Raw genomic sequence first — 19,869 nt, 5'->3', positions numbered from 1 at the left:
TCAGTCTCCTCTTCTATAAAATGGGGATAATAACATTCACTCTACCTTCCTGGAAAAAGTCCCATTAGACATGTATAAAACCACAATGTGCCATAGAAATGTGAGTTTGACATTGGTTCTCAGGCCATAGGTCACTGTCCAGTAAAGGACCTCCGAAGAATTTTGGAAGTTTTTAATCCTTGTCCTCTCTATCACCCAGGGTGTTTCTTTATGGCCTCAATTTAAAACCCCTTTGTTAGCCCTAGTTAGAGTTGCTGGGATCAATTAGACAACAGTGAACTGATAAGTGAAAGTATAAAATTCAATTCCACAAATCTCACACTTGTCCCCCTCTTGGAGCATAAAACAGATTTAACTGCTCCCCAAGCAGAGGCCCAAACACAGCCACACCAGACAAGGGTGGCTCACCTGAGCATGGGAACCCTGCCAGTCCTATACTTGGCTCTCTAGCTCACACTCCCTAGGCTCCACTCAATGAGCTGCTGTGCACTTTCCATTGAGCTCATGGCTGCAACATTGGTGCCCCTTCCAACAAGCTTGAATAGCTGTCCACCGGCCAAGCAGGGAGCCAAACATCAGCAACCATGATGCAAGGCCAAGTCCATACTTTGAAGGGTCTCTCAGGAGGCCCAGAAAGAAAAGTGTTGACCCATATCTAACAGCATAGAGCAAAGCAACGACTTCTGTTTTCCAGGTATGGGCTCTGGAAGGGAAACGGCATCAAAAGCAGCAATCCTAGGATTTAGTCTGGAAGGAATTTTGGAAATTGTCTAGTCCAATCTTCTCCTTTTATTCAAGAGGAAACTGAGGCCCAGAGAGGGGAAGTGACTTCCTCAGACTCATAATTGTAGTAAATAGCAGAATAGCCCCTACATCCAGACTCTTTCCACTAGACCAAAATGTCAGTTACTGTTTCTTATCTCAGGCCTGTCTAAGCTCTCTTTGTGTCTATTTTGTTTCCACTGACACAGTATAAGCTCCTTAAAAGAAGAAACTGTTCAGTTTTTGTCTTTTCATCCCCAGGGCCCAGCACATACTAGGTACTTCATAAATGATTCTTGACTGACTAAAAGCATGTGGCAGAGAGACATCACAGAACCCAGGCTCAAATCCTCCTACAGTATATGAATTCAGGGATTATGGTAGCCCCTCCCCCCCCCCTTTTTTTTTACAAAGTATCTCCCCCTACTACAAAGAGCATTGGAATTAGTCAGAAAACTTAGAGTCCACATCAATCTTTCTATTAAATACCTGTGTGACCTTGAAATTCTCTTTTATCTTATTTCCAAATTCATATTTTCTCCCTTCTACTCCCCCATAATTGAGAAAGCAGAAAAAACAAAATTCCTATTACAAATATGCAAATTCCTACACTGTCCCAATCCAAAAAAAGAAAGAAAAAGTGTCAATCTGTACTCTGCATCTATCATCTGCAAGGAGGTGGGCAGCAAGTTTCGTCTGGAGCACTCCGGAATTATGATTGGTCACTGTGTTGATCAGATTTCCTAAGTTTGCAGCTTCCTTTCTCCGAGTTTGTTTTCCCCTCTATATAACAAATGGATTTGCCTCGATGATCTCTTAAGGTCCCTCCCGGCTCTACTATTCTATACTCTGGTCAATTATAATAACCATAAAGCCCACTAAGTCCACATCCTAGCATTAATAATTAATAACATCTCTTGACATGAATGAAATTGTCCTTGCCCTCAAGGTGCTTACATATTCCTGGGGGGAAACAACACATACACAGAAAGTAAGTATTTTAAAAAATAATAAAGTAACTTGGAGAGGTGAGAAGACATTACCAATGGTGAAGGGTAGGATCAGGAAAGATGTATAGGAGGTGGTCCTTGAACTTTGGAATTTGGAATTTCAAGAAGAAGAGGTGAAAAGGAAGAGCATTCCAGGCAAAAGGTCAGCCTGAGCAAGGACATCAAGGCAGGCTCTGGAATGTCAAGCATGGGGAGCAGTAAATAGGCCAATGAGGCTGGAATGTAGGGTTCTTAATGGGGAAACCAGATTGCGATGGACTTTAGATGCCAAAGAGAACACAGACAGTTCTTGCTTTATGTACATGTTCCACTTTATGTAAAGAATACTAAAAGAAATATGCATTTCAAAAAAAAAAACCATCTATGACAACTGTACAGTACTGTGCTTCTGACCCTTGATTCAAAACTCTGGGGCCTCCCACTCCTCTCCCCGCCCAAAAAAAACTTTAAAAAACCCTTCAAGTTAAAACAGAAAAACAGAGATTGCACCGCTACCACCTCTTCCAGATCAGGGGCTTGGCCTGCGTGTCTGTCCCCACGTGTCTATTTTTTTTCTTTTTTTCCCCTTTTATATCCATATATATATATATATATATATACACATATACATATATATAATATATGTGTGTGTATGTATATATATGCATATGTATATATATGTATATGTATATATGCATTGTCTCCTTCCCCAAAAGTGTAAACTCCTTGAGGGCAGAGACTGTCTCATTTCTGTTTTTGTATCATGAGTCTTCCATCTGTCTGGGCTCTGGTACATATGTCTGTCTGTGGCCCAATGTGTCACCTGTCCTCTCCTGTCTGTGTCTGACTCCCGTGTGTCTTCGCCCAGCCCCTGCATATTCTTCCTCTCAGTTCAGGCCAGGCGCCCATGTGGCAGGCCCTTGCCCCTTCATATTCCTCCTCCTGTTCTTGCTTCTCTGTCCCAGGCCCCCCACTGTCCTTGAACCCTGCTGACTTCTCCCACTTCTGGGGGCAAATCAGCATTACCCACTAACCTAAAATGAAAACTGTCTGTAGTTTGCATTTTATCCTAGATGACACAGGAAGTCACTGAAAATTTTTGATTCAAGGAGTCAGAAATGGCTAGAACCATCTGTTAGGAATATCCGATTGGCAGTTCAGTGGAACATAAATAAACTGGAGAAAGGAAAGATTAGAGGCAGGGAGATAAATAGCACAGGCAAGAAATGATAAGGGCCTGAACTAGGGTAGGTGGCCATAAGAATAGGATAAAAGGGGAGGGATACAAATGTTGCAGAAGTAAAATCAACAAAATGTAGCAATAGCAACTGATTGATGGAGACTAAGGAAGGGGAAAGTGATGAAGAGTAATGAAAACTGGGAGATTTCAAATCAAAGAAGCTTGGAAAAAATGTTCCCAAAGCTCTTAGTGCTATCTGTGGCATCTCATTTCAGTGGTGAGCCAGGGACCTCATCTCTATGACTAACCCTAGTGTTATCAAGGCTCTTTTATTGGCCAGAAAGCTGTGCTCCTGCTGGCCTCAGTTTTCCCAGCTCATTCCACTAAACCCTGCCCCTCCCTCACTTTAAATCTGGACCTGTGCTGGGATCAGAGCTGAGGAAAGCTTTGCTGCTGCTATTTCTCCCAGGAGGTTGGTCACTAGATTACTTACCTAAAGAACATCTCTAAGCTTGGCCCTCTGAGATTGGCACCAATCACTCAGCTTCCCAACAACAGCCACCATTAGGGAACCTATGGGGCTGGTGACAAATAACCCAACAATACAAGAGAAAAATGCCTGGACTGGGAGTTAAGAGATGTGGCCTCCAGTACTGGATCTGCCTCTAATAACTGTGTTCTTAAGCAAGTCACTTTCTTTCTCCAGGCCTCAGCTTCCTCAACAATGAAGGGGTTGGACTAAATAACTCTTATGGTCCCCTTCAAGCTCCGACATCCCATGTTCCATGGTCTAAAGGTCTTTCTAGCTTTAGTGTGTATGACAAATCAATAAAGATGGTGTTGGGATAGTCCCAGGATCTCAGATCTGATTTTATTTACAGTTATAATGACCTGGGATTTCTTTAAGATAGAAATTCTGTTTGTGTACATGTGTGTGCTGTCTGTCTCTGCCTTGTCTGTTTCTTTCTCTGTGTCTCTCTGTCTCTGTCTGTCTCTGTCTGTCTGTCTCTTTCTGTCTTGCTGTCTCTATTTCTCTTTCTCAAACATACACACAAACACCAAACACACACACACACACACACACACACACACACACACCATATCTTAGGTACATCAAACTCAGTTCAACAGAACTTTTTTTAATTCTATGAATGTCTAACGCAAGAGTGGGGAACCTGCAGCCTTGAGGCCACATGTGGGCCCCTGGATCCTTAAGTGAGGCCTCTTGGATTCAGTCAAAAGACTGCGCTTAAGGATCTAGAAGGTCACAAATGGCCTCAAGGCCACAGGTTCCCCACCCCTGGTCTAATGTATGCCTAACCCTGTGCTAGATGATAATATGATGGTGCTGGAGATGATGATGATAATAATGATGATGATGATCATCATCATCATGATAGACATAAAGAGAGAGAGAAAACATGATATGGTCCCCTATGCCACCTACACAGAGGCTAGGCTAAGGGGTTCTCAATTCTGCTGCTGGCCAGCCAAAGCTCTCTTCTTCACCAGGCCAAAGACAACCACAGCTTTCAGCCCAGCCACCTTCCGCTAACATTTTCCGAGCAGGGAAAACAACAAAAGATCCAAAGAATTTCAAAGAAAAGATGGCTCCCTCCTGAGAGAACCATTGTTCCTGTAGGTCTTTTCCTTCCTCCCCAACCCCACACCCTTCCACATAATAGGCAGAGTTATGTAATGGAAAAAGCACTGGATTTAGTGTCGAAGCACCTGAGTTTGATTCCAAGCTCTGCTTTGTCTACATGATCTCAGGTGAATCACTTCATGTTTCTGGGCCTCAGTTTCCTTCTTTGTAAAATGAAGATCAGACTAAATTGCTCCTAAGGTCATTTTGTGCTAAAAATTCTACAATCCTGAGGCTATTTCAATTAGTCTACTTGTCAAAAGATGAGGGCCTAACCTAGGATGACATTAATTAATCTTTTTTGTGTCAGGGACCCCTTTGGTAATCTGGTAAAGCCTATGGACCCTGTCTCAGAATAAGGTTTTTAATTATATAAAATAAAATACCTAGGATTACAAAATCAACTAATTATACTAAAATACAATTTCAAAAAAAATTGTTGAAACAAGTTCCTAGACTCTAAGTTAAATCTAACCCTTGTGTTTAACTAAAGAAGAGGAAAGAAAACATATTGTGGAGGTAAGCTCTATGGGAAAGTACTTAGCAATTGACACAATGTGGGAATCAAGGGAGAGGTAAGAGTCAAAGTTAATGAAGGGGATAAACCTAGGTGATTGGGAAGATTGTGGTGCCTTGAAATAGAAATAGAAATAGAAAAAGTTGGTGAAGGCTAAGTCCCTCTATCCCCCTTGGCTATAAGCAGGTTTTACTTTTGAATATACTTGGATGAGTTATCATGGATCCTATTTGACAATAGCTGGCCACAAAGACTACATAATCAGACTTACAGATTCTGAGTCTTTGTAAAATGATGATAACAACAGTGCAGTCACCTACTTCACAGAGTTGTTGGGGGAAAGAACTTTGTAAACTTCAATAGAACCGTTCATTCTTGCCAGGCAGTTAGGTCTAGCTGAAAGACTAATGAATTTGGGATCAGAAGAGCTAGTTTCACGTTCAAGCTATTACTTACTATCTACAGGACCTTAGGCAAGTCATTTTTTCCCTCTCTAGACCTAATTTTCTGCTCTATAAAATGTAGAGGTGATTACCTAGTTTAATTTTAGTCCCTTCCAGTACTATATTTTTAGTGGCAGAGTAGACAGTTTTGAACTTGCAGTCACCAAGATCTGAGTTCAAATCATTCCTCAGACACTTCCTTAGCTGTCTGACTCTGGGCAAGTAAGTCACTTAACATTTGTCAGCCTCAATTTCCTCACCTATAAAGTGGAGGTAATAAGTGTACTTACCTCACAGGGAGGGTGTAAGGATCAAATGAGATAATATATGTAAAGTACTTTGCAAACATCAAGGCATTAAATAAATGTTAGCTATTAATATCATTAGTATTCTAATGTTATGATATGGACCAAACTTCCTGCTCCAAAGCAGAAGATCCTAGATCTAAAGCTTGAAAGTATTTCAGAGGCCATCTCGTCCAACCTCTGAATCCTATTGTACTACAAGTAAAAAAACAAACAACAACAAAAAAAAACCTACCAACATCCAAGAAAACTAAGAGGCCCCAAAGCAGGGGCACTTAACCTAGGTCACTCTATAGAAGACATTGGAGGTTTCCCAGCTACCAAGCCAAACTCCATCTGGCAAGAGAAACAAACGTATGCATCGGAAGAGCTCACAGCAACTGAAGTGGAAGATAAAGCTGGCAAGAATTGGCATCTTCCCCATTGATTCCTATCAGAAATAAATGTGTGACACAATAAATGTAGGCGGTCTGCCTGTGGCTTCCTCAGACTGTGATGTTGGAGAAAAAAACAACAGATTATGCACTGAATAGGTGCCGGTCACTGTGACAGGCATTGGGATTTCAAAGACAAAAATGAAATATTGACACGACATTTAGAGTCAGAGGACCTGGATTCAAATTCCAGCCCTACCATTTACTAACTATGTGACTTTTGGCAAGTCCAATATAAGGGTCGGAATTAATTATATTAAGGGTCTCTTCCAGCTCTAAATTATATGATTCTTTATGTGGAATGAGTATGTTCTCCTAACCAGTTAGGCATGCCTCCCCTATCTGTTCCTTCCTTTTTTTTTCTATTCCCATATTCACAATTCTAGTTCAGGTTCTCAGTATCTCTAGTTAGAAATACTGCAATAGTCTCTTATTTTATCTACTTGTCACCAGTCCCTCTATTTCTTCCAGGTGCAACAGGGAGCCAGGTAAGGTTTTAGAGCAAGGAACAAGCATGAGAAAAAATATATATTATAATGACTAATCCAGCAGGAGGTGTAGGGTAAATTGGAGGGAAAACAGACCGGCAGCAGAGAGACTGTTAACAATAGTTCAGACAAGACAGGATGAGGACGTAGATTAGGAAGGAGATAGTAGCCATGTAAAAGAAGTTACAGAGCCAAGAAATGATGCCAAAGGTGAAAAAATCAGCAATTAATGCATAATCAAATAAATATAATGACAGTTTGCCTTTTTATAGCACTTTAAAGTTTATACTGTTTCCACCCTACAATGGCACTGTGAAATCGGCAGTGCAAACATTATTATTACCATTTTAAGGATGAAGAAACTGAGCTAAAATGGCATGTCCTGCTTGTGTGACACTAGACAAAAATTTGAATCCAAGTCCTTTAACTTCCAATCTAGTAGTCTTTTCCATTTCACCACTCTGCTTTCCTGAATTAAGGATGACTCCAAGTCCATGCAAGAGGACTCAGGAGGAAGTACCAGCTGTTGATAGGAAGCACAAAGTTGGAAAGATGATCTTGGTTAGTGTTGGGGTGGAGGTGGAGGGTGATAAGAATCTGAGCTCTCTCACCAGTTAGAAATTTCACTGTCAGGGAAGGCTTCTACGGTATAGCAAAAAGGACACCCAGCTGGGACCCTGAAACAGATTCCGATCCTTGCTAACTTTGGACAAACCACATCCTCTTGGGGAGGGAGGAGGCACTCAGTTTCTCTATATATCAAAAGAACAGGTTGGCTAAATGATCTCTAAGAGCCCTCTCAGCTCTAACACTCTGTAAGAGTGACTGATGATGAAAATAATAATTATATAATTATCTTATTATTATATTCCATAATTATAATAGATCCCATTTATACTTTGTTAAAAAGCACTTTCTTCTTAACAACCTTGGGGGTAAGTTGTACCTATGGCATTCTCTCTATTTTATACATAAGGTTATAGGGTTAAGAAAAGATGGAGCTGGAATTCAAAACGAGTCTTCTGATTTCAAGTCCAGTACTCTTCATAACACTGACCTCACTGTGTTGATTTCTGGTCTCACCTCTTCCTTCTCTGAAGCCTTTTCTGCCTAATCTTCCCCCTTCACAATTTAAATGATTGCATTACTTCTGCTTCCTCTTCCCTCCTCTCAGTATTTAGCTATGCAGTGTTTACCATATGATGCCACTCTGTTTTCTGTGTTCTGTCTGTTTCAAGTACGGGTGTGTTCCTCCTCCATTAGATGTATAAAATTACATGAAGCAGAGAATGGGTTGTCTACTGTCTCCATGTTCCTCCCCTACTCCACCTGAAGCTTAGGTCAACTCAATCTTGCTATCAACCAGCAATATCCTTTAATCCTCCATCGAGCTAAAGACAACCACCACTCTCAGGCTGATAGCAATCCTCTTATTTTCCCCAGCAGAAAAAAAATAGAAAAGCACCCAAGAATTTTAAACAAGAAATGATTCCCTCTTGAGTGGTGAACCATTGTTCACATGAACCTTTCCCTTCCCTTCCACATCAGACAGTGGGGTGTGGTGAGGAAGATGGGATTCGGAGGCAGAAAACCTGAGTTTGAATTGAACCTCTGTCACTTACTACTCTATGTGAACTCAGACAAGTCACTTACTTGGCCCCACTGGGTTTCAATTTCTTCATCTGTAAAAATGAAGGATTTAGATTAGCTAGCCTCTGGGGGGGGGGGGCAGCTGGGTGGTACAGTGGATAGAGTGCTGGGCCTGGGTCAGGAAGACTAATCTTCCCAAGTTCAAAACTTGCCTCAGACACACAACTAGTTGTGTGACCTTGGGCAAGTCACTTAACTGTGTTTGCCTCAGTTTCCTCATCTATAAAATGAGCTAGAGAAAGAAATGACCAACCCCTCCAATAGCTTTGCCAAGAAAACCCTGAATGGGGTCACAAAGAGTCAGACATGACTGAAATGACTCAACAAAGCCTCTCAGGACCCTTTCAGCTCAAGACTGATGATCTATACTGAAAGTAAATAAATTGTGGTCCCTTCTCTCATGAAGCTTACACTCTCATGGAAGAAGTGCTCCTGGCAATAGCTAATAATACAGCACATATCTAAGTAACTTTAACGCAAAAGAATATATCATAAGTGCATGAGATATTCTATTCTAGGTGGTTCAAATGGGCAAAGGTAAATATCTGATTGGGAAGAAGAGGCCAAGGAACAATAATAACAAGCATGTTAATGCTGCTGCTGCTGCTAGTTAGCATTCATATAGCACTTCAGGGTTTGAAAAGTACTTCACATATATTATCTCATACACTGATCTTCGTAACAATCCTGTAAGATCAGTTGCCACTATTATCCCCATTTTACAGGTGAGGAAAGGGAGGCTGAGAAAGCTTAAGTGACTTGCCTAGGATCACACAGCTAGTAAATGTCTGAGATGATCTGAACTCACATCTTGTGATTCCAATGTTCCAACGCATTTGGCCAAAGACTTTCTGGAAGAGGTAGCATCCGAGCTAGAACGTGAAGGATGACTAAAAATGTCAATAAGCGGATATTGAGGGGAGGGAAGGGGAGGACGTTCCAGGTAAAGAGAATGATATAAAGTAGGAGAATGTGGGCTATCCCTGGGAAACCAAGAGTAAGCCAGCTTGACTCTAGTCACACAAATAGTTTGGATTCGGTCAGAGGGCCGCACTGGAGGACCTAGAGGGCCTCAAGGCCACAGGTTCCCCACCCCTATGTAGAATACAAGAAGGGGTGTAGTGGGAGATAAGCCTGAAGTGACCTGAGTTGTGGAGGTCCTAGAATGCCAAGCTGAGGAATGACATCTTTGTCACGGAGACAAAAGGGAACCTGCAAAAGGCTTTGCTCAGCGCAATGACAAGCAGATATTTGAATTAGGAAGATTAATCCAATGCTAGAGAATCAATGGCTTGGGAGAGGGAAGAGAGTAGAGCTAGGAAGGCCAGTCAGGAGGTGAAAGGTTTAGGAATGCTTTTAGCCTGTGTGACCCTGGGACAATTGTTTAACTTCTCTGTGCCCAATCTGTAAAGCAGGAATGAGAGGTTATGGTGCCAGTCTGCCTCACAAGCAAATATAGTATAGTTATTATTATTATTATAGGACTTCCCATTTCCTTGGACTTTTAGGTTTATAAAATGCTTTTCTCACAACAGCCTGGTGAGGTCGGTAGTATTATTGTCCCCATTTCACATATGAGAAAACTGAGGCTTGGAGAGGTGGTGGAACTGACTTGGATAGAGTACTGGGCCTAGAGTCAAGAAGACTTGAGTTCAAATCTGGCCTCAGACACTTACCAATTGTGGGACCCTGGGCAAGTCATTTAACCCTGTTTGCCTCAGTTTCCTCATCTGTAAAAATGAGAAGGTAATGGCAAATCACTCCAGTATCTCTGCCAAGAAAACCCCAGAAAGGGTTGCAAAGAGTCAGACATGACTGAAAAAAACAACTAAACAACAACACCGTAAACAATCATAACAACCTAGAAATTCTAAACAAAAATATTTAAGATTTTACACTGCCGAGAATGGAATCAGGGAACGGACACTTTGTTAGGCACTTACAGGTTTCTAAAAATGCACTTCTGCCAGTGACACCGATGTAATAAACCCACAGCATAATTCATGACATTTTAAAAAAGTTTTTGTTTGTTTGTTTCTTTTGGGGGGAAGGTCTTTAAGCAAGGCAGGAAAAGGCTGAGAGAAGCATGTGATGTGACTCTCAGCCAGCCCACAACACTAAATCCAAGACTCTCCTGCTGCCAGCAAATCCAGCCCTGGCAAGGTCTACTGCTGTGGCCAACCACACGGCTCAAAAGAGATGAGTTGTCTGATGTGATTGCTGGGGATCAGGAAGGGACTTCTTAGGCCAGATTTATGGCTCGCCCAGCCAGGGATGATTTCAGAACCTAAGCAGGCTCTGCGAAACCCAACACTTGGTTTCTTTGGGAGGGGGTTGTGGGAGTGAAGTTACAGCCCATCAGGTAGAAGCAAAACCAAGTCAGGCCCCTAGGGCTTAGGACAAAGATTCCCCAGCCTCCCCTTGGGCCCTGTTTGGCAAACCAATAGAATATTGACCTGTAGTTCCAGTTCCTTGTTGTGATGAAAAGCCAAAAGGACTCCAAAGAGAAAGTAACCCAATGGGGGGAATTTCAGGCACAATTAACAACAGCTCACATTTATAGAAAGTATTTTAAGGTTTCATAAATACTTTTCTAAAAATAACCCCAAGAGGCAGATAACATAGTATTTTTTTCAAATTTAGATAATATAGTATTGTTAGCCATAACTTACTCATGAAGGAACTAAGACTTGGAGATTTGTGATTTGCCAGGGTCACACAGACAGTTAAGTATCAAAGCCAGGATACTCCAAATCGAGTCTCCTAACTACAAGCCTAACACTCTTCTCACAACATTGTGCAGCTACCTTAGTCTACAAACTAAATACATACAAGTCAAATCATTATAAGTACATAGCACAGTCATAGAATTCTGCCTATTCTCAGCACTTTCTTCCCCTGCACTTATCAGGGGTTTGGTCTATATTTCACTTCTTTCCAAGCCTCAGTTTCCTAGTTTGTAAAATGAGGAGGGTTAGAGCAGATGAGTCTAAGTCCCATCCAGCTCAGGCATTCTATATTCTAAATTCCAATACTGAATAATCTAGGGTCCTTCTATCCATAAAGACTTATGTCCTATGATCTGCCTCCAATCTGCCTCAAACCCACTCCAGAAGAAGTGTGAGAGAAAAAAATGCTGGATGTGGAATAAACCTGGCTTGAGCCTGAGTTTGGAGCCTACCTCTGCCACTCATTCCTATTCAACCTTGGTCAAGTCATTCCAACTCCAACCAGTCTCCAACAACCAAAAGGCTCTCTCCCTGGGCTTCAAACCCAGAGGTTTGTTTCAGGAGACTTCTAACTTCCCAAAGTGACTTCCCTAGATTCTTATTCCCAGCTTTTTCTTCTTAACTTATAGATTCTGTGCCCCTCACATCATTTACTTTTATCACCACCACCCACAGGGAGACACATACCCTCCAACATCCTCAGCCCAATGCACACCAGAGGTCCACAACCTCTCCTCACTCTTGGTCACTCCATATATCTGGTCAGTTGCTAAATTTTTGTCATTTCTGCCCTCATAACTCTCATATACTTTCTCTTCTCTTTCCTCACACAGTTACCACTTAGTTTTCATGCTTACCTCTTTACAGCACTGAGAGAGCTTTCTAATTAGTCTCTTTGCCTCAAGTCTCCCTCTTCTAATTTAATCTTCACATTGATTGAAAAGTGATTTTCCCAAAGTTAAACTCTGACCATATCATTTTCCTACTCAATAAACTACAGTGGCTCCCAATTACCTACCGTATCAAGTGTAAAGAGCAGGTAGGTGGTGCAGTGGAGCAATGGGCTTGGAATCTGGAAGACTCATCTTCCTGAGTTCAAATCTGGTCTCAGACACTAGCTGTGTGACCCTGGGCAAGTCACTTAATCTTATTTGCCTCAGCTTCCTCATCTGTAAAATGAGCTGGAGAAGGAGTTGGAAAACCCTTCCAGTATCTTTGCCAGGAGAACCATAAATGGGGTCATGAAGAGTGACTAAGAATGATTAAACAACAACAAAATCATGTGTAAGTGCCTTTGTTTAGTATTTTAAAGTCCTTTACAACCTGACCTCTTCCTCCTTTTTCCACTTTTCTTATCCTTTATTCCCTCTCTGAATGTTCTACTCTAACTGTAAAGGTCTATCTGTGTTTACTCACATATAACACTCTGTCTTCTGTCTCTGTGCTTTTGCAGTGACTGGCCCTCATGCCTGGAATGTGTCTCCCTTCTCTCTGCCCCCTCCTGGGATACCTTACTTCTAACCAGACTCAACTTAAATGCCAACTGCTACAGGATGGCTTTCCTGGTGTCTCCAGCTGCTACAGTCTTCCCTTCCAAGGTTACTTGCCACCTACTCTCCATGTATCTTGTACAAACCTTTTCATTTGCATGTTGCCTCTCCAATTACAATGTTAGTTCCTAATACTGATCAATGAAAAGGTCAACAGGCAGAGTACCGGTGATACATCCTTCTACCATTTTACCCACCTCCTGACAGAGAAACTAGACTCAAGGTTCAGGAAGAAATGTATGTTTTGGACATGGCCGTGGTATGGCTTTGTCTTGCTAGACTGTTTATTTGTCACAAGGCTTTTTTTCCCCTCTGTTTTTAATTGGGAGAGGGATTTTGCAGAGAGAGGAGGTTAGCAATAGCGACTCCTCCAAAAAAGAGGGCAACTGTAATATTTTTTTAAATGCACAGAACAGAAGAAATTGTGGAAGGAAACACAGATAAGCAGGGCAATTTTGAAAGTAATATGTGAAATATATTATATATATACTTAAAAAAAACAGGTGGATTGAAATGGAGATTGGTGGGTTCATATGTGATCTTTTTGTGTTCTGCTGTATATATAGTATTTAACTTCATAATAAAAAATATTTTTTAAAAATGAACCCTACTACCTACTTTCTGAGAGGCAATAGGCTCAAGATGCAAGTGAGACATATATTTGGGGGCATGACCAATATGAGACTTTATACATATTTGTCTTCTTTTTCTTTTTTCCAATAGGGTATGGGAGGCATGAGGTGGGGCCAGGAATAGGCTTCCCTCCTCCCCAGAACCAGAAGAGAACAGAAGGAATCACAAACAACCAGGACAGCTTTGAAAGTTACCGGTTGTATTTATTATATATGTAAGTAGAAAAGCAAACTCTACATAACAGATATTTTAAGTTTCATTTACAATCCTCCCTTTCTGTTCTACAACTTGTATGGAAATGCTCATTTTATTTGGTGCTCATTAAGTTATGAATTTTAAAAGTAGGAAAAAAATACACAGAAGAAAAAGATTGTGAGGCCCTCGAGGACAGGGCTTGGTTTTTATGTCTTTGTTATTCCCAGTACCGAGGACAGTACCTGGCACACATGAAGCACTCAATGTTTGCTGATTGATTCTCAATGACAAAATGAGGAATACAAATAAGAACCTTAAGGGACACAGCAGGTGGATTGCCAGAGCACCAAGGGATCTCAAAGTTGCTCTACCTTTGAAGTCTTTCTTGGGGAAAATGGTTTATCCCATGCCAACGTTACCTAGAACACTCCTATCTGCATCTCTCCTTCCCCACTCCCCCACCCCATACTACCTTGGATTATTCTTTTCTGTACACAGGTCATTCCCCCCTTCTTCCCCCAGACTATAAACTCTGTGAGGACAGGTACTATTCATTTTTCATCTGGGTGTTCCCATCAACTAGCACTGTGTCCTGTATGTAGGGGGCACTCAGTAAATGTTTGGTGAATTTAAAATATCAGAGCCAGGAGGCACCTTAAGAACTAAATCTAAAACCTTCACCTCAGAGATAAGAAAATGAAGGTTCAGAGAAGGGAAATGATTTGCTGTTAGGTCACACCATGGTTAGTGGCACAGCTAAGCCTAGAACCAGGTGTCCTGATTCTTTATACTCCTTGCCTACTGCCTCTCATCTGCCTACAATAGGGATGGTGTACCATGCCACTGAAAATATCGGGTGGGAGATGTCAACCACTTCTTTACCCAATATCCCTTGCTACACACTCAGCACAGCCCAGGCTGAAGTCAGATATTTTCCCAGAGGCAACACAAATACAAGTACACACACACACACACACCCCTAAAACACAGACAGAACCCCAAAGAAAAGGGACAGGTTTCTGCCGATAAAAAGAAACCTACATTGTGACCCAGGCACAAAACTCCCCAGCTGACTAATAGGAATCAGTATTCTGTGTCATGGATCATCCCTCCATTCAGCCCAACAGGAGAAACCCTCAAAAAAACATGGTTGTCTGCCAACCCATCAACCACATTCTCAGGGGCAAGAGGGCAAGAGGCCCCTCCCCAGGGACCAATCCTCTCCCACAAGGAGCTCCCCTGGCTGTGAACCAGGACTTGAAGCAGCAACAGGCCTGCACATGTGCAGTCAGGCGATGACGAGTGAACACAGCAGATCCAAGCTGGGCCCACGCCCCAGGAGCCTTGCTCGTCTATGAAGGAGACACAGGGAGCCAAGCAGGTCCTCAGCGCAATAATACTGTTATTGATAATAATAGCTCTAATTCCGATGAGCGCATTTTTACAAAGCACATTAACAGCCCTTCAATAGAGGGAGTACAAATATTATCAGAAAGATCACAGTGCACTTGAGAGAACACTTTGGAATTAGGAGGGTCCTGGGTTCAAATCCCAGCTTCAATGCTTACCAGTTGTGTGACCCTGGGTAAGTCACAATTTCTCTAAGCCTCAGTTACCTTGCAGGTCATTATGAGGAATACATGCTGTAAATTTTGGCATATGTTATAATTGTTATACTCCCCATTTTGCAGCTAAGAAAACTGAGGCTGATAGAAAAGGGACTTAACCACAGTGATACAATTTTTTGTGTCAGCTGGAATTTTAACTCAGATCTGCTAACTCCAAATCCAGTGTTCTTTCTCCTGTATTACAGCTAATTCCCTAATGAAGGTAGCAAAGTTGATCTTTGCTCCTTGGTACCCACTACTTCTAGTATTATGTTGACTAGGCAGCTAGGCACCTGGGTGGTGCAGTGTTCAGAGCCCTGTATTTGGAGTCAGGAAGGCCTGAGTTAGACTCTGGGCTTAGACACTCACTAGGTATAGGGCCCTAGTCAAGTCAATTGACCACTGTCTGCCTCAGTTTCCTCATCTGTAAAATGAAGATAACAACACCTACCTCCCAGGGTTGGTATGAGGATAACATGAGATAATATTTGCAAAGTGCTTAACACAGTGCCTGGCACATACTAGATACCTGAGAAATGTTTCTCAAATCTAAATCTAAAATCTTCTAACCATAATCACACTGAGCTATTTAGGGTTAAACGTGATCCCTCTCAAAGGTAATTGTGTTTTAAGTGAGGCCTGGCTTAGCATAGGCGGTGATTACCCCCAGGGGAATGCACTAAAGTGAAACTAGCAGGCCTATACATGGAAAATACTTCCAGGGGTCTTCAGCTGCCAACGTAACCTTGAGGCCCTTGCTGGCTCCCAGTAGTTAGTAGCCTCATAGCCCAAAGATTTGGAGATCCAGAGTTCTAGAAGCCTATGGCTCTGAGGCAGAGTTCATCCCAGCTCTGACACTAATTCCCTGTGTCACTAAATCTTTCCGGTACTCGGCTGCCCCATCTCGGCTGCCTCATCGGTGAAAGGTGGTCATTGGACTAAGTAACTCCTCAGCTCTAAAACTCTTTAGTTAGGAAAGGAATGTCAGATTCCTTGTGAAAGCCCTGGATGCCTTAAGTTTGAGGGAGGATAGTGGTCAAGTTTGAAGATTTAGATCCTACGAAGAAAAATGAAGAAAACACAGTCTTAAGCCCAGACTTGGACTACCACAAACAGGATAGGGAGCTCAATTATGCAACTACGGAAGTTGTTTAGTGCTTGAATTGTACTTTCAGCATCTAAACATTTGACAAGCCTCTGTCTGAAGAGGTGGGGTGGCTAGATGGCACAGTGGATAGAGCGTCAGGGCCTACAGTCAGAAAAATCCATCTTCATGAGTTCAAATCCTGCCTCAGACACTTACTAGCTGTGTGATCCTGGGAAAGTCACTTAACCCTGTTTGCCTCAGTTTCCTCATCTGTAAAATGAGCTGGAGAAGGAAATAGAAAATCACCCCAGTATCTTTTGCCAAGAAAACCCTAAATGGGGTTACAAAGAGTCAGACGTAACTGAAAAACAACTGGACAAAAACAACAAAACCAAAGAAGGAGGAATAGCCAAGTCCTTTTTTCAGCAAAATGAAGCAGTAATTTCTCCATAAATAAGTAACCTGGTCCTGCCACTAGCATATTTTATGACCATGGGTAAATCTGTTCCTTTCTCTAGGGCCCAACTTCTTCATCTGTTAAGGGGGAGGAGAATAGGAGGCAAAGCTTATCTAACTGATCTCTAAAAAGACTTTCTAGCTCTAATATTCTATGGTCCAGACTATTCTAAGCTCTGAGGGCCTTTCTTAATTTGACATTTTTATGATATAGAAATCATTCTATGATCTAAGTCAGGCCCCCTAACAGGTCAGGACACAGGGATCCCTGGCTCCTAAGGCATGGGCAAGCTTAGACCTAATCTCCTAGCCACAAGCATACCTCTTGTCTAGAGGCAAGGTAAATATAAACAAGATTGGCCTCACTAAGAAATCAAGTAACCCAGTATTAAATTGATCACTATGGTAGAATTCCCCACGTGTCAAAAGACAAAAATGCAGTAACCTTTCTTAATTGCTTGTGTTTGAAAGTGGGGGAGGGAAGGGAGAGTCAGTATTAGACTTTAAGTCCGTTGCTCACCATAGTTCAGTGGTTCCCTGAAAAGGCAATGTTCATAGCCAAGTATTCAAGACCCCTCATATTAATTACATTTAGCCGACCTCTCCTATCTTCTCTTACAGTACTCCTGGCATTCTCCCAGCTCTATACAAGTGGAACATTACTTAGCCTCATTTGCAAAAATATTAATGACAATACTAGTAACTCATTTGGATAGTCTTTTAAGCTTAGTGAAGTACTTTCCTCACAATGACCGTGGGGGGCAGGTAGTGAAAATTTTGTTATTCTCTTGTTACAGATGAGGGAACTAGGACTCATAGAGATTGAATAACTGGATCACACAGCTAAGTATGTCTCAGGGCCAGGATTCAAACCCAGGTCTATTATAATTCCAAGTCCCACTTTTTTCCTTTAAAACAAGTTGCTGCCTGCTCTGTCTGACCCCCTCCCATGCACTCCATAATTTTCTAACTCATATTTGTGTATGCCGTATGCCTCATCTCCCCTACAGGACAGCAAAATCTTTGAAGGTAGAAACTGTGGCTTTCTACCTTTACCTCCCCAACATCGAGGACAGGGTTTACACACAGTAGGCATTTACTAGACCTCTGTCTGCTGAATTGAATTGTTGGATGGTCTCCAAGTCATCTCTATTTGGCTTTGGAATCTGTGATGCAATATTTGTTGTTGCATCCTAATAGTGCCCAGCCACAGGAGTTCTCATTACTTAGAGAAGAAGGGAGGCAGGCAGGCAGACAGCCCAAGAGTGGACTGACTGCCAGTCTGGGGTAACAAAGAGTTCACGGATAACCCACCTGCAGATAATGGAGAGCTGGCTGTGCCCCAAACAGAAAGATGTCAGAAAATGCACAAGTATTAAATCCTGTAGTTCTGGGGCAAAAGGCTACGCAATTTGAAAATCCATTTGCTGCAGTTGTCTGGGCGCTGACCCCTTATCTTCATACACATGGGATTGGGTCCAACTCTCTGCCCTACAAGAACAATTTGTTTGGCTCTTGAAACGTGTAACGATCAAGGCTCAAAGCCTGGTGAGGAGAAGGTTTCTGGTAGGTTTCTTCCTGGAAAGTGAGGCTCAATGCTCCTTCCCAGCACAAAAGAATCACTGGCTCTTTGTACTAGAACCCAAATCCAGACAGAGCTCTCCAGATTTCAGGTGGGAGAAAAAAAGGGGACAAGTACCAAGCCGAACCCACAAAGCCTTCTTGTTGACCCCTTCCAAGCAGGAAGGTTCGGACCATAGGGCCCTGAAATATCTTTTACTGAGAGTCCCCAGACTCCTTTCTTCCCAGTCACTGCTGCCCATTGGAGCGCCAAACCTTCAGTAGGGAGCCTGCCCTTTACTTGGGATCCAGACCCCTCTGCCCCAATTCAGGCAGGGCACCGATACACAGAAATAAGTTTATAAAGTTGAACCAAACAGACCATTCCCCAATCCCCCGGGGGGAACTGGCTTTTGGATTCAAGCCCAATCACAACTCTCCCCCCACCTCCATCCCGTGGAGAGTTTGTGAAAGATATTACAGAACACAAACACACACACACACACACACACATACGCACACACACACACCTCGCACGGATCATTTCCTTACCTCTAAATGCCAAAACGGCCGCTTGGTCCTTCAGTCTGGGGGGGTGCCTGGGGTCCCATGATAGCACCTGGAGCTCAAAGCACCCGAGCTGAGTCAGCTGGGGTGGGAGAGCGGCCTCTCAGTGTCCTGGGGAGTGGGTGACTGCGCGTGCGCTCTCCCCACGGCCCAGGGGTCCCGGCTGGGGCTCTGGGGCGGTGGGGGGGGGGGCGGTGCAGATTCAGCGAGGGACGTTGGCTCGCTCCCGTTCCCACTGGCCCCAGGGAACCCGAAGGGGGCCTGTGTGCGCGCCTTCCCCGCGTTCACGGGGGCTTGCAGTCGGGCTGGCTCAGGCAGACAAAGTTTTTCAGCAGGAACGTTGGGGCCCCAGCCTGTCCTGACCCTGGCCAGCGATGGGTGCGAGAGCAGGACTCCTCTCTACTCTACGCAGCCCGTATCTGCTCCTCTGAGATTCTCTCAGACCACTGACTGCCGCCGCCTCCCAAACTCCTCCGGGTCCCGACAGCAGCAGCACCCGTGGCTGTAGCCGGGCCCCCCCGGGAGCCAATCAGAGCGTGGCGGCCAGGCACTTAGCCGCTCGCCAGAGCCTTCGCCGCACATGAATGACTGCAGAGGACTAATGAGTAGGTGAGGCCCGGCCCCTCCAAGCCCCGGGCCCCCTTAGGCCCCGCCCCCTCCAGGCCCCAGGCCCCTCCAAGCCCCGCCCCATAGGTCCCCCCCGCCCCTCCAGACCCAGCCCAGATCAGGCAGGCCAAGTGAACAATGAGGGAGGGAGGGCTCGAATGAGGTTGGCTGGGCGGGGAGGGGGGGACGGGTGCGGGGAGTAAAGCTGGAGTGGGGGAGACGCTGCACCTGTTTCCAAACAAACGCACAATGGCCCAAGAGATGCTTCCCAGCTCCAGCCCCTCAGGGAGCCAAACTGACAGAAGGACTGACGAAGTTGCTCCAGCATCGGCCTAAGCTCCAACCTGGATGAGATCCGCACAACGCAGCGTCCCTTTGGGCAAGCGCCCAGCCCTTGCAGTCAAGCCGTGTGCCCCCACCCCCACCCCTGCCTAGCCCTGGTTGCTAGGTTTGTTTAGGGGCGGGG

General features: G+C 43.6%; 1 protein-coding gene across 3 annotated transcripts in view; it reads right to left on the bottom strand.

The window, feature by feature from the left end:
- Nucleotides 1–18,896, bottom strand: part of LOC118841770 (DAB2 interacting protein) — a 293,167-nt gene extending 274,271 nt beyond the window's left edge. For 2 of the 3 annotated variants that reach the window (XM_036749382.1, XM_036749381.1), the window contains exon 1: nucleotides 18,783–18,833. The gene's annotated coding sequence lies outside the window, so the exon portion shown is untranslated. Of the gene's footprint in view, nucleotides 1–18,782 lie in introns of all 3 variants that reach the window. The other variant, XM_036749385.1, reaches the window with a different exon arrangement.
- Nucleotides 18,897–19,869: the final 973 nt, after the last annotated feature.

This window comes from Trichosurus vulpecula, chromosome 3, assembly GCF_011100635.1.
Source record: "Trichosurus vulpecula isolate mTriVul1 chromosome 3, mTriVul1.pri, whole genome shotgun sequence".
In the NCBI taxonomy this organism is placed as follows: domain Eukaryota; kingdom Metazoa; phylum Chordata; class Mammalia; order Diprotodontia; family Phalangeridae; genus Trichosurus; species Trichosurus vulpecula.
This window is presented reverse-complemented; position numbering and strand designations above follow the sequence as displayed.